Raw genomic sequence first — 14141 nt, 5'->3', positions numbered from 1 at the left:
ATAGGTGAGTCTAGTGTCATTCAGACGACAATGTTTTTTTTCGTCGCTTCAGCCTATACTAGTCTCCTTAAGAGTGAATTATTTGATGTCCTCCAACCATTCTAGGGAATTGTGTGCTCCATTTTACTTGAGATAGTTACCCCTTTTAAAATAGTTGTTTTCTTGTGTCAACTTTTTCAAGAGAAAGTTTCTACTAGAGTTAACTTTTTGGACATAAGATGCTAGTGGTGAGAGGTGGTTTGGTTATAATCTGGTGTGATTTGATCGAATTGGAGCTCCAAAATAATATTGCTTTTTATATCTTCTCTATCAGTACGAAGGATGTGGAAGATAAACATGTTTTTTTGTGTGACTAAGATCTAGCTTGTATACCTTGGGGTAGATCCTTTTTTTCATTAATTTGTGGTATTTTTTGTATTGAATGTGGTTTTTTTTTAACTTTAGTGTTTTTAGCCAATTTAATTTCTTTATTTTGAAGGGTTTTCGTTTAGATAGTTTTGTACTTAAACATGCTCAATTTTGTAACCATTCAATGTTTTGTCACATTTTTACATATGAATAAATATTCTATTTGCCTTTTAAAAAATTACTTTATTTAACAATCAAAAATAATATTTATTATTTTAGAATTATAAACACTAAAATAATACATTAAGAAATTCCATAATTTACTATTACTAATTCTTTAAATGTAAATATAGTAAAATAATACTCGCAAAAAACAACCTCAAGTTGCCCATGGTTTATAATATTAGTTAAATAAATATTTTATTTTAATTTTGTGAAAAAAATATTATACAACACAAATCCTCTCTAAATTAATTATTATCATTTTTTTGTTGCTTTCTTTTTCTCGCAAATACTTTGAAATTTCAGTCTTTTGTTTGTAACTTAAGCTTTTGTTTGTAACTTAAGAAATATGTTGTAACCGACTCTATCCGGTGGTCAAAATGGGTCCACTGATAGACCATATTTTTAAAGGTCAATACTTCCTTAAATTTGAACTTGACCAAATCATTTTCATGTCAAAAAAATCAAAAGTAAGAAAATAGATTTCAGATAAAAAAAAAGACAAATCCCTACATTCTCTATTATTAAAAAATTATATTTTATATTTATAAAATAATTAATTTATATATATATATATATATATATATATATATATATATATATATATTTATATATATATATATATATATATATATATATATATTATTTAATAAATTTATAAAGTAAACTTTATTAATTTGAATTTATTTTCATGAATATAAAATGAAAAAAAATAAAAAGGTAAAAAAATAATTTCCCATAATACTTAATAAAAATGTATAAGAAAAGACATGGATGTACTAAAATAAGACCAAAACACCTTTATTTTGATTTATAAAAAAGATTATGGGTGTTTAAAATCGAACCAGTTAATAGAAAATCCTAAATCAAATAAATTAAACCGAAAATTGTAAAAAATCGCATATGTTTCGGATGTGTTTGGACTATATTTTAACAAAATCATGCACTTCAGTTTGATTTATGGTTTGTATATTGTAAACCGAATCAAACTGCATTATGCTTTAACCTTACGAATACGAATGATTTTCTCTTCCTTACACTTAAGATTTCAGTCTTAGCTTTCTCAAATCTTTCATAGCAAGATCGTGCATTCTTCGTCAAATACTTTTGCCTCTTCTTCTCTAATCTCTACTCTTTTATATTTTTTCTTTTTCACTTTCTCATTTTAATGTTATTGACTTCTCTTCCAATTTGTTGTTTCATTTTAATATTTTTGATATTATTTTATACTATTTTTTTACGTTTATTATTTCACTTTTGTCTAATATGATTTTTATATATTAAAAAATTGGAATTTATTCTCCAAATATGATAAATTTTGTTGTTAGGCTTAATACATGTTTTAGTCCTTTAACTTTTAACGTCAAAATTGCTCAAACCGTACCTCAAATGTCTCTAAAAAAGACAAATGTAGTGACGACCATGATATATATCACCTCTTCGGTAACTAACAATCAATTGTTTATTTGGTACATATTAAATAAATAAATTAGTATTAAATAATTTAAAATTAATCATTACTAAAGTTTAATATAAGTTGTAGAAATTATTTTATATGTATTTATCATACTAAAAAATAATTTTTAAAAATAAAATTTATCGACATAATTTTCTTTATATTTCAGTTTGTATATATATATATATATATATATATATATATATATATATATATATATATATATATATATATATATATATATATATATATATATATATATATATATATATATATATATGATCTTTTAATTTATCTAATTCACATAATTAATTTTCTAATTTTAAATTTAAACAATTTTAAAAATTTAATTTTCTTATAATTTTTTTCATTTAAAATTGACTATATGTCCATTTTTAAATGATATATCCCTTGTGAAACGTGATAAATATTATATATGAATATCTTACAAAAACTTTAAAGATAAAAGATATATATTAAAAACAAATGGACATTATGTTGTTTTTTTAGTGAAAAAAAATGTCAGGAAACCAAAACTATTACTCTTTCTATTCACACTATGTTTAATATGATTTGCCAATTAGGGTGGCAAAATGGGTGAACCCAATTTGGTTGACTCGTTTAACCTATTGTTTTGGCGTGCCGAGTTGAAAATTTCAAACTATCACCAATAGTTTCCCTCCAACCAACTCGTTAATAAATAGGGTTATAACAGGACAAGTCGAGTTGGTCTTTGGGTTACCAAATGACACATATTTTTGTTGGAGATCACAATGAAGTAGTAGAAAACAAGGAAACACCAATTCAATTAAAATCATAGATTGAGACTGTTATTGTGGGCTCTAATGTGGACACCGATGTGGATTATGGTGAACCTTATATGGTGTGAACTATTGAGGGTGTGATTGAGACTAAAATAGAGTCCGAGACATGATTTGCATTGGTTGTGACACCAAGATTCTAAGAGTTCCTTAAAAACTCGTGGGCTAACATGGCAGACTTGGAAGTTAAGGATGCCCTAGATTTACATTCCAATGTTGTGGTGCCTTATGATGGGAAATTTCAACAAGTTACACCAAAAAAGAAGAAAAAAACAAGAGGATGAGTTCTAAGAACAAGCATATAACCATTTCCAATCCTCCTTGAAATTATGTTTGATCAGTACCAAGATATCTAAAACAATGTTGAAAAAACACGTGAGACATGATTACATAACAATATATGATAAACAATAAAACGAATGAAAAGTAAGACACACAAAGAATTAGTAACCCAATTCAGTGCAATTGACATCTATGTCTAGAGGATTGTAGTCCACGGGAAAGAAAACTCGCTAATTATAAATAGTCAGTAGTATATGTCGATCTCATTCGAGCTTTCCAAGTTTAGCTTCCTTTTCGATTACTACCAATGAATTTCAACTCAGACTCCTCCTAAATCTCATATCCCATCTTTTTACTCAAACATTATCCCAAGTGTTTATAAGAACCAAATATTTAGGATGTGAAACACTTCACAAATTCAGACCAAAAACGTTATCTCTCTTGTAAATAGGTATGGCAAACAAGGATGACTTTTTACATAACACAATACAAAAGACACAACTCAAAAACTTTGTATGTATAACAATTATCTCTTTAAATGTGTCTTGAAATATGAAGAATTGTCTCTTTATCTTTAGAAATAGGGTAAAAGAAAATTAAGACAACTCAAATCTTTAACAAACCAAATTTTTTGTTGAGAGCAAATACAATTAAATATTTTATTGAATGCAAATATAATTAAATCTTTCCAAAACAAATTAGCATAATCTGGAGCAAAATAGATCTTTATAAATTAAAACTAAATAAAACATTCTAAAATAAATCTAGATTTCAACGAGCGAAAACAAATATTTCCAAAATAAAAATGCGCCAACAGATAACTGAGAATCCCAAGACAGGATGTCTCAACAATATTTGAGACATATTGCTAAATAAGTTGAGACATCTTACTTAACAAGTTGACTATGGCTACACAAAAATGCCAACCAATTGTAATAACATTGGTAACTCTGACACTTCTCAATGAAGTATCTCTTTTGGAACTTGGGAGAGTTTGCCAACCCTCATACAAAAATGGAACTCGAAAGACTCTTTGTGGATCTACGTGTTGTGCAGGTTCAGACAATTGATGTTATCGTTTTGATAATGACAATACCTTGTATTAAATAGAATTTAGTTTTAATGATGACAACACCTATTATCAAACGATATTTAGTGAAGTCCTTGATGACAAAGGGGGAGTTGATATCAACTACCCAACAATCTTTGATGAATGCATTTGTTCAAGAGTTATCTCAAGCTTTGTTAGTCAAAAGTTCCAAACGAAGTGCTAAGTCAATGTTGAATCAGGAAAGGGACTTGAAGTTATGAAAAATACGAAGTGTGAAAGCTCACATTTTCCTACCCTTAGTGTTTGTCTGAGTTATCAGTTTATTGTAAAATTTATTAGAGTAGTTTTTGAAGTATTAAGGCAATCACACATACACACACAAAAGATCTTTCATACCCTCTCTGATTTCATAAAAATTCTTGAAAACTTATCAAAGCTTGTATGGAAATGATTAAGAAATATTTATAATCAATTTACACTACCTAATTGATTAAGCATATGGTTTAATCCATTAGAACAAGGTAAATGACTTCTGAATTGATTAGAAAAAAATTAATCGATTAAACTATGTCGTTTTTTTAGGTTTTTCTTTTCATGATTAGGGTTTCCTCCTTTTGGAGTTCCTTAATCGATTAAATAATTTAATTTTGCCCATGAATCATTTTCTTTTTTAGCCAAACCTTTTTCTATATAAAAGAGGTTTCTCCTTATTTCATAATACACTGATTTCAAAATTGAAACATTTCTTTCTCACTTTCTATTCTCCTTTTCTATATATTTCTATATATTCATTAAAGTTGCCTTAATGTCTTAAGAGTGAAAAGTTCCTTGTGGAAATTTTGGTGTACTAGTGTTGTGGTGTTTTGTAATTTTATTTAAAATGGTATTTTCTCTTGTTTAATATCTTTGTAAGGATTTTTGTTTGGTTCTTGAGCTCAACATGTGAAAAGCTTTGTTTGATTATTGATTTTAGCCACTAAAAACTATATTTGGTTCTTAATCTTATCATGTGAAAACTTATGTTTGGTTATTGAGCTTATCCGGTGAAAAACTCTTTTTTTTCAAGAACAAGCCAAGCCTAAAAGATATATTAAAATGGAAGAAGGACAAAAATGAGGGTGCTAGGCCAAAACCTCAAAAACTAGGAAACTCTATTTGGTTATTGAGCTTAGCCTGATAAAAGTTTTGTTTGGTTCGTGAGATTAGTCAGTGTAAAATCTTTGTTTGTTTTGAAGATTAATATGTGAAAAATATCTTGTTAGCTATAAGAAGGTTCGTGGAAAAATCCTGTTAAAAACTCAGATCATTTTATTGGAAAATTTAAAGAGGAAAGTCTTGAGATATGAGTAGGCTAAGTGGTTAGGTTGAACATGTATAAATCTTCGGTGCACACTCTCTAACTCTTCTCTCTTTATTTTCCTTATTTTTTTTCCATTGTGTATCTCTCTTCATCTCTATCTTATTTCTACTTTATTTATAAAACATTAATGTTTTATAAAATAAAAGATTTTTTAATTAATATTAAATAAATCCCAAATTTTGAATATCCTCCCTATTGTGCTTGGAGTCAAATGATCAACACTCATTGTTAATCACATACTAGAACTTATGTTAATAGTCCAGCCATGGATGAATCATGATCACTCCCTCCCAAGAAATGGCTTGATAGACTTCACTTGAATCTCTTTTCCATGAACTACAATAACAATTCTCTTCCTAGTCTTTGGTGCATCTACAAATCTGGCATGAACCCTACCATCATTGCTATTGATGATCAATAAGTTTCTTTCATCATTAAGAATATAATTCAAAATAAGGTCTAATTTTCATTTATGCCTCAACTGACTATATCCATAGGAGGAATTTATGGAATAATCTCCAACCAGCACAAATGGATATTCCGTGGTGCTTCATTAGAGACTATAATACTATCATAGGAAAACATGAATACAAAGATGCTTCACAACCTGCTAGTAAACATATGGAGGATTTCATTAGCTTAACTGGCTCCAATCATCTCATACTTTACTATTATTGGTAGACATGGTAAGGCTCACACTTCTAAGAAGCTTGATAGGGCCATTTGCAACCATGCATGGATAGACATGTGTTCCACCCTTTTCAAAACATAATCTAACTACTTTTCAATTATTTTGTATTTTAACTTGAATGAAATAAGATTTGCAACTCAATTCAGATGTATGCAAATGTGTTCCTTGAATAGCCAATGTGGAAACCACATTTACATCTATTAGTATACCAAAGTGGCAGGTTGCTCAATGGTCATCATGGACAAGAAACTTAAGATTCTTAAATCTAAGCTGAAAGATTGGCACAAAACATCTTTTAGGAATGTTCAACAAGAGGTGAAAGATGTTGAAGCCAACTTAGAAGATATCCAAAAGAAAATAGATTATGGCATGACTAACATGCTTTAAGATAAAAAAAAAGGCTCAAGTTGAGCTTAACTTGGCTTTAAATTTGGGAGAAACTTTATGTAAGGAAAATTTTAGAATTAAATGGAGCATAGATGTTAATAGGAACACCAATTTATTTCATAGATATGCCAAAGTTAAAAACTCCACAAATCTTATTTCATCTCTTAGCATTGAGGATGAACTCATCTCAAATTCGGACCTGATTGTTGACCATGTCCCCAATCATTTCAATGCTTTATTTAACTCTTTATTTATTTTTCAAGATAATGGCTTGATGGAAAAAACTTTTCCTAAGTTGGTGAATGATCAGACTAATAAACTTTCAAACCTACTAGTACATCATCAAAGTGGATGCGGCCAATGTAGCCACCTAATTCTTTACAAATGATTGTACCTTCCACACTACAAATCTAACACAATAATCCAGATCCCTAAAACTCTTGGTGCATACTCCTTAGATTAATTTATGCCTACATATCTAACGAACATTATGATGCATGAGATCGTATCTTATGAGGAATAAACTTTTATTATTAGGAGAAGTATAAAGGATTGCATTTGTTTTATATTTGAAGCCATTAACCTGTTGGATAAGAAAGGATTTGGTTCAAATTTAGCTCTTAAAATAGACATTTCAAAAGCCTTTGACACCCTAAATTGGAAATTCCTCCTCAAAGTGCTTACTTTCTTTGAATTTTATTATAAATTTTGTAATTATATCATGGTTATCTTGCGGTTTGATTTCCTCTATACCTCTATAGATGGTAAGAAAAATGATTCTTTTTCTATCAAAGAGGAGTCAGACAGGATGACCATCTTTCTCCACTTCTCTTTTTGTCTTGATAAATATGTATTTTGTAGAGGTATCTCCAACTTTGTTTACGATTCCAAGAAAATACATATAAAAGGTACTAGGAATATCAAAGTTTCATCACACATCCTATATGTTGATGATATTATTCTATTTTATAGAGAATATTTTAGATCTATTACCATAATTGATAAAGTGCTCATCAGATACTCTGAATGCTCTGGTCAAATTTGTAATGCATCCAAGTCTATTATTTATGTTGGTGCAATGAGTAAAGCCAGACACGAGCATTTAGTTGAGATTCTTGTATTAATAATGAGAGACTTACATTTTCAGTATCTTAGGGGTTCTTATCTTCAAAAGGAAACCTAAGGCCAAATGTTTTATTTTCTTAACTAATAGGATCAAAATTAAGCTTTCATTATGGAAGGTTTCTCTCCTTTCTATGGATGGGAGAATCCAACTGGTCAAATCCATAATTCATGGTATGCTCATATACTTTCCTACAAGTTTATGGCTGGCCCTCAAGTCTTATCAAAACTTTAAAGAACTAGACGAGGAAATTCATATGGAGTGAATATATGGTAAAAAGGAAGAGGTAACTGTCTATTGGAGCACTTGTTTCGGACCTTTAGAACAGGGAGGGATGGGACTTAAACCCTTGAAAATCATAAATTAGGAATCTAATTTGAAAAACTATTGGATATGATTAATATGGATCAATGTACTTGTAGGTACAACCAGGAAGTGATCAAAGCTCATAGATAAGAAAAATATGCTTAGCCCTGATGATGTCATTGTTTTGATGATGACTGATCAGTCTCTAATTCTACTTGTTTTCTGACACTCATTCGACATCTTTTCACGAAGTCGGTAACACATTAGTCTACCTATTTTATCGTTATGTTTAGTAAATTAGATGTTTTGCATTGTTATTTCAAGTTGTTGATTATATTTGGTTTGTATCATTATACTCCATTTTATGTCTCTTTGTGGTAGTTTTACTGGTTTCAAATGTAAGCAGGAATACTAGAGGGATCGCCAAGCGAATCAGACGTTTCGGGCCCGTCGGAAGAGGAAAGTAGACAACACAGTAGTCTTGACACGGCCACCCGTGTTGCCCAACACAGCTCGTGTCAGGAGAAGAAAGCCAGGAGAAGAAAATAGGGAGCTGACACGGGTGCCCGTATCAGCCTCCCTGTAGGGGCCTGTCAAGGCCACTATACCAGACAACCAACATAGCCCATCGTGTTTCCTGACACGGCCAGTGTTGGCTTGGACACCATATTTTTCAGTTTTTGTTGTATTTTGGCACGGCTGATCCCGTAGGGCATTTTGGAATTTTGCTACATCAAATTAGTGATCAGGAACTATTTAGGGGATTTTTGAATATGGAGAAGGGGACTTTTCACGATTAGAGATTAGAGACGATAAAGATTGAAGCTGTCAAAAGCGGCGAAGAACGAAGATCCTTCAAGAGCGGATGTGATTGAAGATCAACGGAATTCCCATCCTTTTGTAATGTCTCAGTTTTATTTTGTATCTTATTTGAATAATATGAGAGGCTAAACCCCCCAATGCCAGGGGGGTGTCCCTGAATTGATCGTGTAATGACTCTAAATTTATAATTTCCTTAATATATGATGTTTGTTGTTAATTTCATTGTGCAATGTGCGTCATGCTTTCTTTATCAGAAAAATTAAGATTATTGTATGGTTAACAATTAGCAGGATTGCAATTGTTAAGGTTTTTATACAGTGAAGCCATAGTAGATATCACCTACGACTGGGGATACCATACGGTTACTGGTTTATTTTTGCTAAATTGTAATTGCTTAGTTTCCTCATAATCGCCTAAGGACTTAGAGGTTAGATTGAATGACCAAAGGTTTCCCTCTGAGGTCTTAGGGGGAAACAATCTTAAGATCCGGTAATTGAAACAATTTTCATTATTAAGGAGATATACACTCAAGAGTCATTACAGAAGATTTTCAAACACCACCCTTGGTATATTATTATAAACTGTGAAAAGATTTATTTTGTTTTACTTTCTCTTACAGTGACTTTTTACAAAACCCCAACTATTAGTTTTGTTCAATTGAGTAAAATTTACACGTATATTGTTGTAAAATCCTCGAGATCGATCTTTGGGAATATCCCTATTGTTACTATATCGGTAAAATAGTACACTTGCTATTTTCGCGATCAAGTTTTTGGCGTCGTTGCTGGGGATTGCCAAATATAAAGTTTAAATTATCCCGATTGAAATTTTGTTGCTCTGCAACAAAAATTTATTTTCCGTTATTTTAATAATTTATTTCGATTATATCAACTAATATGTATCTGATATTTGTATGTGAGGTAAGGCCTCAGCTAATTTTCCTTTTGACGCAGAAATCGAGAGAACCTTGCGGGCAAGACTCAGACAAGCTCGATTGGTTAGGTTGGAATCAGACGAAGAACAACCTTCCACTCATTCAGGTTCAGATTCAGGTTCTGAAAGAGAGATCGAAACAATGGTTGATAATCCACCGCCACCAGAAAGACTGTTGGGTGATTACGGAGGTGCAAATGCACCAACCGGCAGATTAACTATTGTCAACCAACCAGTGAACGTGGCTAATTTCCAGTTACATCCGAGTACTATTAATCAGCTTGAAAGGAAGCATTTCACTGGAAAGGTAAATGAAGATGTAAACAAGCATTTGTAGAGGTTTCTGACCATGAGCAACACTTTAAAAATTGATGGTCACACCGAAGAAGCTAAAAAATTGAGAATGTTCCCGTTCACCTTAGTGGAAGAAGCCGAAGAATGGTTCTATTCTCTACCTTCCGATAGCATCACATCTTGGGAAGAAATGGAAAAAGCCTTCTTGAATGAGTATTTTCCAGCGTCGATTTTTCTGCGAAAGAGGTATGAAATTCTAAATTTTAAGCAGAAGGATGGGGAAACTTTGGGAGATGCTTACAAGAGATTCAAGAGAGTCTTGGTCGCTTGCCCCACTCATAATATAGATCCGACCGAACAGATGCATATGTTTGTAAATGGTCTCAAAATAAAGACCAAACAGTTGATTGATACCATAGCCGGTGGCTCCACCACTTTTTCAACAGCCACCGGTATCAAGAAGATCATTGAAGTTATTGCTGCAAATGAGCACTTGGAGTTGTACGATAGATGTCAAAGCAAACTAGAAAGGGTTATAGATTTAAAGCTGGAAACTAATAAAATCTGTATTGAAGATATTATAGCTGCTGAAGTTGAGAAGAAGCTGAAGGCGATGAATATAGGTACCCAACAGGTGGCACAGGTCCAACCGGCTCCTACCGTCTGTTGTGAGATTTGTAATGGTCCGTACCAAACTGTATATTATTTTGAAACCCCTCGTCAAATGGAGGAAATCAAATTTTTGAAGCAGAATAATCCTTATTCCAACACGTACAATCCGGGTTGGAAGAATCATCCCAACTTCTCATGGAAAGACCAAAAAGGGATCGCTCTTCAACACGGTCAATACCAAACTCAATATCAACAACAACAGCAACAACATACCCCTAACAAAGTTGATTGGGAGATTGCCATTGAAAGAATGGCAGCTCATCATGTTCAATTTCAAGAAGAAACCCAAAACTATCAGAAAAACACCACAGCATCCATAAAAATTCTTGAAGTCCAAATGGGTCAAATCGCTCAGCAATTAGCGTCGAGTTCTCAAGCACAAGGTGCTCTACCTAGTGCAACTGTAAAAAATCCTAGAGAGCATAATAATATGAGCGTTGTGACAACAAGGAGTGGTAAATCTGATGAAGTAGTCGAGGAGGTGGATGAAGAGGAAGATTAGTTTATCGAAGTGGATCTTGAGATCAAAGAAAATGAAGTTGTGAGGGAAGAAGTGGTAGCATCGAAACCAGTAGTGAAAGAAACAGTCATTGAGCCTAAGCCGGTTGTTAAGCTTCCCTTTCCCACCAGAAACAAGAAAAGGGGACAGCATGAGAAAAACTTTGAAAAGTTCCTAGATTTGTTCAAGAAGCTTGAGATTAACATTCCGCTGTTGGAGGCACTTGAACAAATGCCAACTTATGCCAAGTTCATGAAGGACATCATTTCGAAGAGGCGTACCTCCGATACCAACCCGACTATTCTAACCGAAACTTGTAGTGCTATTTTATAGGGTATGAAGATTCTGATAAAGAAGAAAGATCGAGGAGTTGTCACCATCCCTTGTACTATTGGAGATAGGTCATTCAACAAAGCTCTGATTGATCTAGGAGCTAGTGTGAGTCTCATGCCGCTATCCATTTACAAGAAGCTTGGTATAGGGGTTATGTAAGATACCAGGATGACACTCTAATTCGCTGATCATTCGGTAAAGAAACCGTATGGTATTGTTGAAGATGTTCTGGTGAAAATTGACAAGTTTGTATTTCCGGTTGATTTTGTAATTCTAGAAATGCCGGAAGATAAAGAGATCCCTCTCATTCTTGGTAGACCCTTTTTGGAGACGGGAAGGTGCGTGATCAACATAGAAGAAGGGACCATGCCGTTGAAGGTTTATGATGAGGAATTGAAGATCGATGTTCGAAACACCATGAGAGACAAGGATGATATTTGTACCAGTCACACTATAGAGGTTCTGGACCAGGTGATGACATATGATAGTCCTTTGAATGCACCACAGTCACCTTTGGAAAGAGTGCTGAGTTTGTCCATTTTCGACAGTGATAAAGAAGTGGACAATGGGGAATTCGAAGTGTTAGCCTTGTTGGACACACAACCTCCGTGGAAAGGATCTCGACCACACCGGTGGGAGGATTTATGACTACCTCAAACTAGCGAGGAGGATGAAGAGCCAAAGAAGGGAACGGAGTTGACATAACTTCCTAAGAATCTCAAATATGTCTTTCTCGATTCTGAAGGAAAATGTCATGCTATCATAAACTCGAGCCTAAAGACTCTCCAAGAAGAGAAGCTCATCCAAGCTCTAAAAAAATACAAAAATGCCATTGGATGGGAAATTGAGGATTTGAAAGGTATTGGCCCTACTGTGTGCATGCATAAAATTCTCATGGAAGAAGACCATACACCAATAGTAAAATCGCGGAGAAGACTCAACCCAGCGATGAAATATGTAGTTCGGAAGGAGATGGTGAAAGTGTTAGACGCAAGTCTTATATATCCTATTTCTGAAAGTACTAGGCTACAGAGAAAAGAGTTTGCTGAGGGACAACTGGTGCTCTTGTTCAACTCCAGATTAAAGCCACCAGGAAAGTTGAAATCGAGGTGGTCAGGTCTGTTTTTGATTCACAGAGTGTTTTTCCATGGAGCAATAGAACTTAACAATCCAAGTAATGGGGATACATTTAAGGTGAATGGAAAAAGGTTGAAGCACTACTACAAGGGGCAGGAAAGTGGTTTGATCGATAATGTTCGTCTCAGAGGATAAGAGAGACGACCCATGCGGTTTTATTCTAATTATTTCAGTGTTTGGTGTGTTTCCAATTTTATTTGTAGGTTCACAGGTAAATCGCATAGTGCAGAAGAAAAGGTTTGAGTAAAACTCATAGAAGACAGTTGGATAACAGAGCACGGGAAAACAGAGAAAAAATCAGGTTTTTTTGAAAAAAACAGGGCCCTGACACGGGTGTCCGTGTCACCTGACACATCCCGTGTCAGGCAAGGAGCTGAGGAAGATGAGTTTTCCAGTAGGCCGACACGTTCGCCCATGTCAGCTGACATGGCCCATGTCATCTCTACTGGAGGGGAAGCCTAAAAACAGTGGCCTGACACGGCTGCCCGTGTCAGGCCCAACGGTCATATTTTTTCAATTTTTGGATTTTTGGATTTTGTGGATCCCATCCGGATTTTCCACCACTTAAACTCATTCTACCCTAAATTAACCCATTAAATTTGCTTTTCTCACCCACTCTCTCCCATTTTTACCAAATCTTTCTCCTTCCTCCATTGTTCTTCAACATTCTCCATAACCTCACCACCAAAAAGCTCACAACTTTGCCATTCTACTCCGTCCAAATCACCGACACCCTTCACAAAAGTTGCTATACTCTTCATCCTCTACAAGGCTACGGTAATCGTTTTTCCTTTTTCCATACTTTATTTTTGGGTCATAAATTTTTGTTGTAGGAATCAATCATGCCGCCGAAGCGAATTTCTAAGGGGAAGCAAATTGAAGCGGAAATATCCAGGCCTCGGAAACGGACCATCTGTCATCCGAATTCACACGATATAATCTTCGATAACCCGGAGCACAAACAAAGGTACTCTTCTCACATTAAACGGAAGATAACATTGACAAGGTACCTATGCTCTAATACTTTATTTCAATTGGGTCTGTCAGAAGAATTAGATAAGATGTTTCATGTCCTCGACATGCTTGAATTTATGCATTGTGAAGCGCCTACCTATGAGCACATCACTTTAGAATTCTTGAGCACCATTGAGTTCAAGTTAAAAAAAGGTTGGACAGGTACAACGATGTGCTTTGGAGGAACCATGACTTTCAGGTTATACAATGTCGTCCACGAATTGACAGTGGAGCAGCTGGGTGAAATTCTCCGCCTACCCCTATATGGTCTCGGAGCCGTACCAGATAGTTTTGATGCTAAGACTTTCTGGTTGGCCATCACGGGACAATCAAATTATGTTGCTAAAGGGGAAAAAGCATATGGCATTCAAAACCCTTGTTTCAGGTATG

The sequence above is a fragment of the Lathyrus oleraceus genome, chromosome 7, assembly GCF_024323335.1.
Source record: "Lathyrus oleraceus cultivar Zhongwan6 chromosome 7, CAAS_Psat_ZW6_1.0, whole genome shotgun sequence".
Lineage (NCBI taxonomy): Eukaryota > Viridiplantae > Streptophyta > Magnoliopsida > Fabales > Fabaceae > Lathyrus > Lathyrus oleraceus.
The sequence above is the reverse complement of the archived record's forward strand: the minus strand, read 5'-3'. Positions refer to the sequence as shown.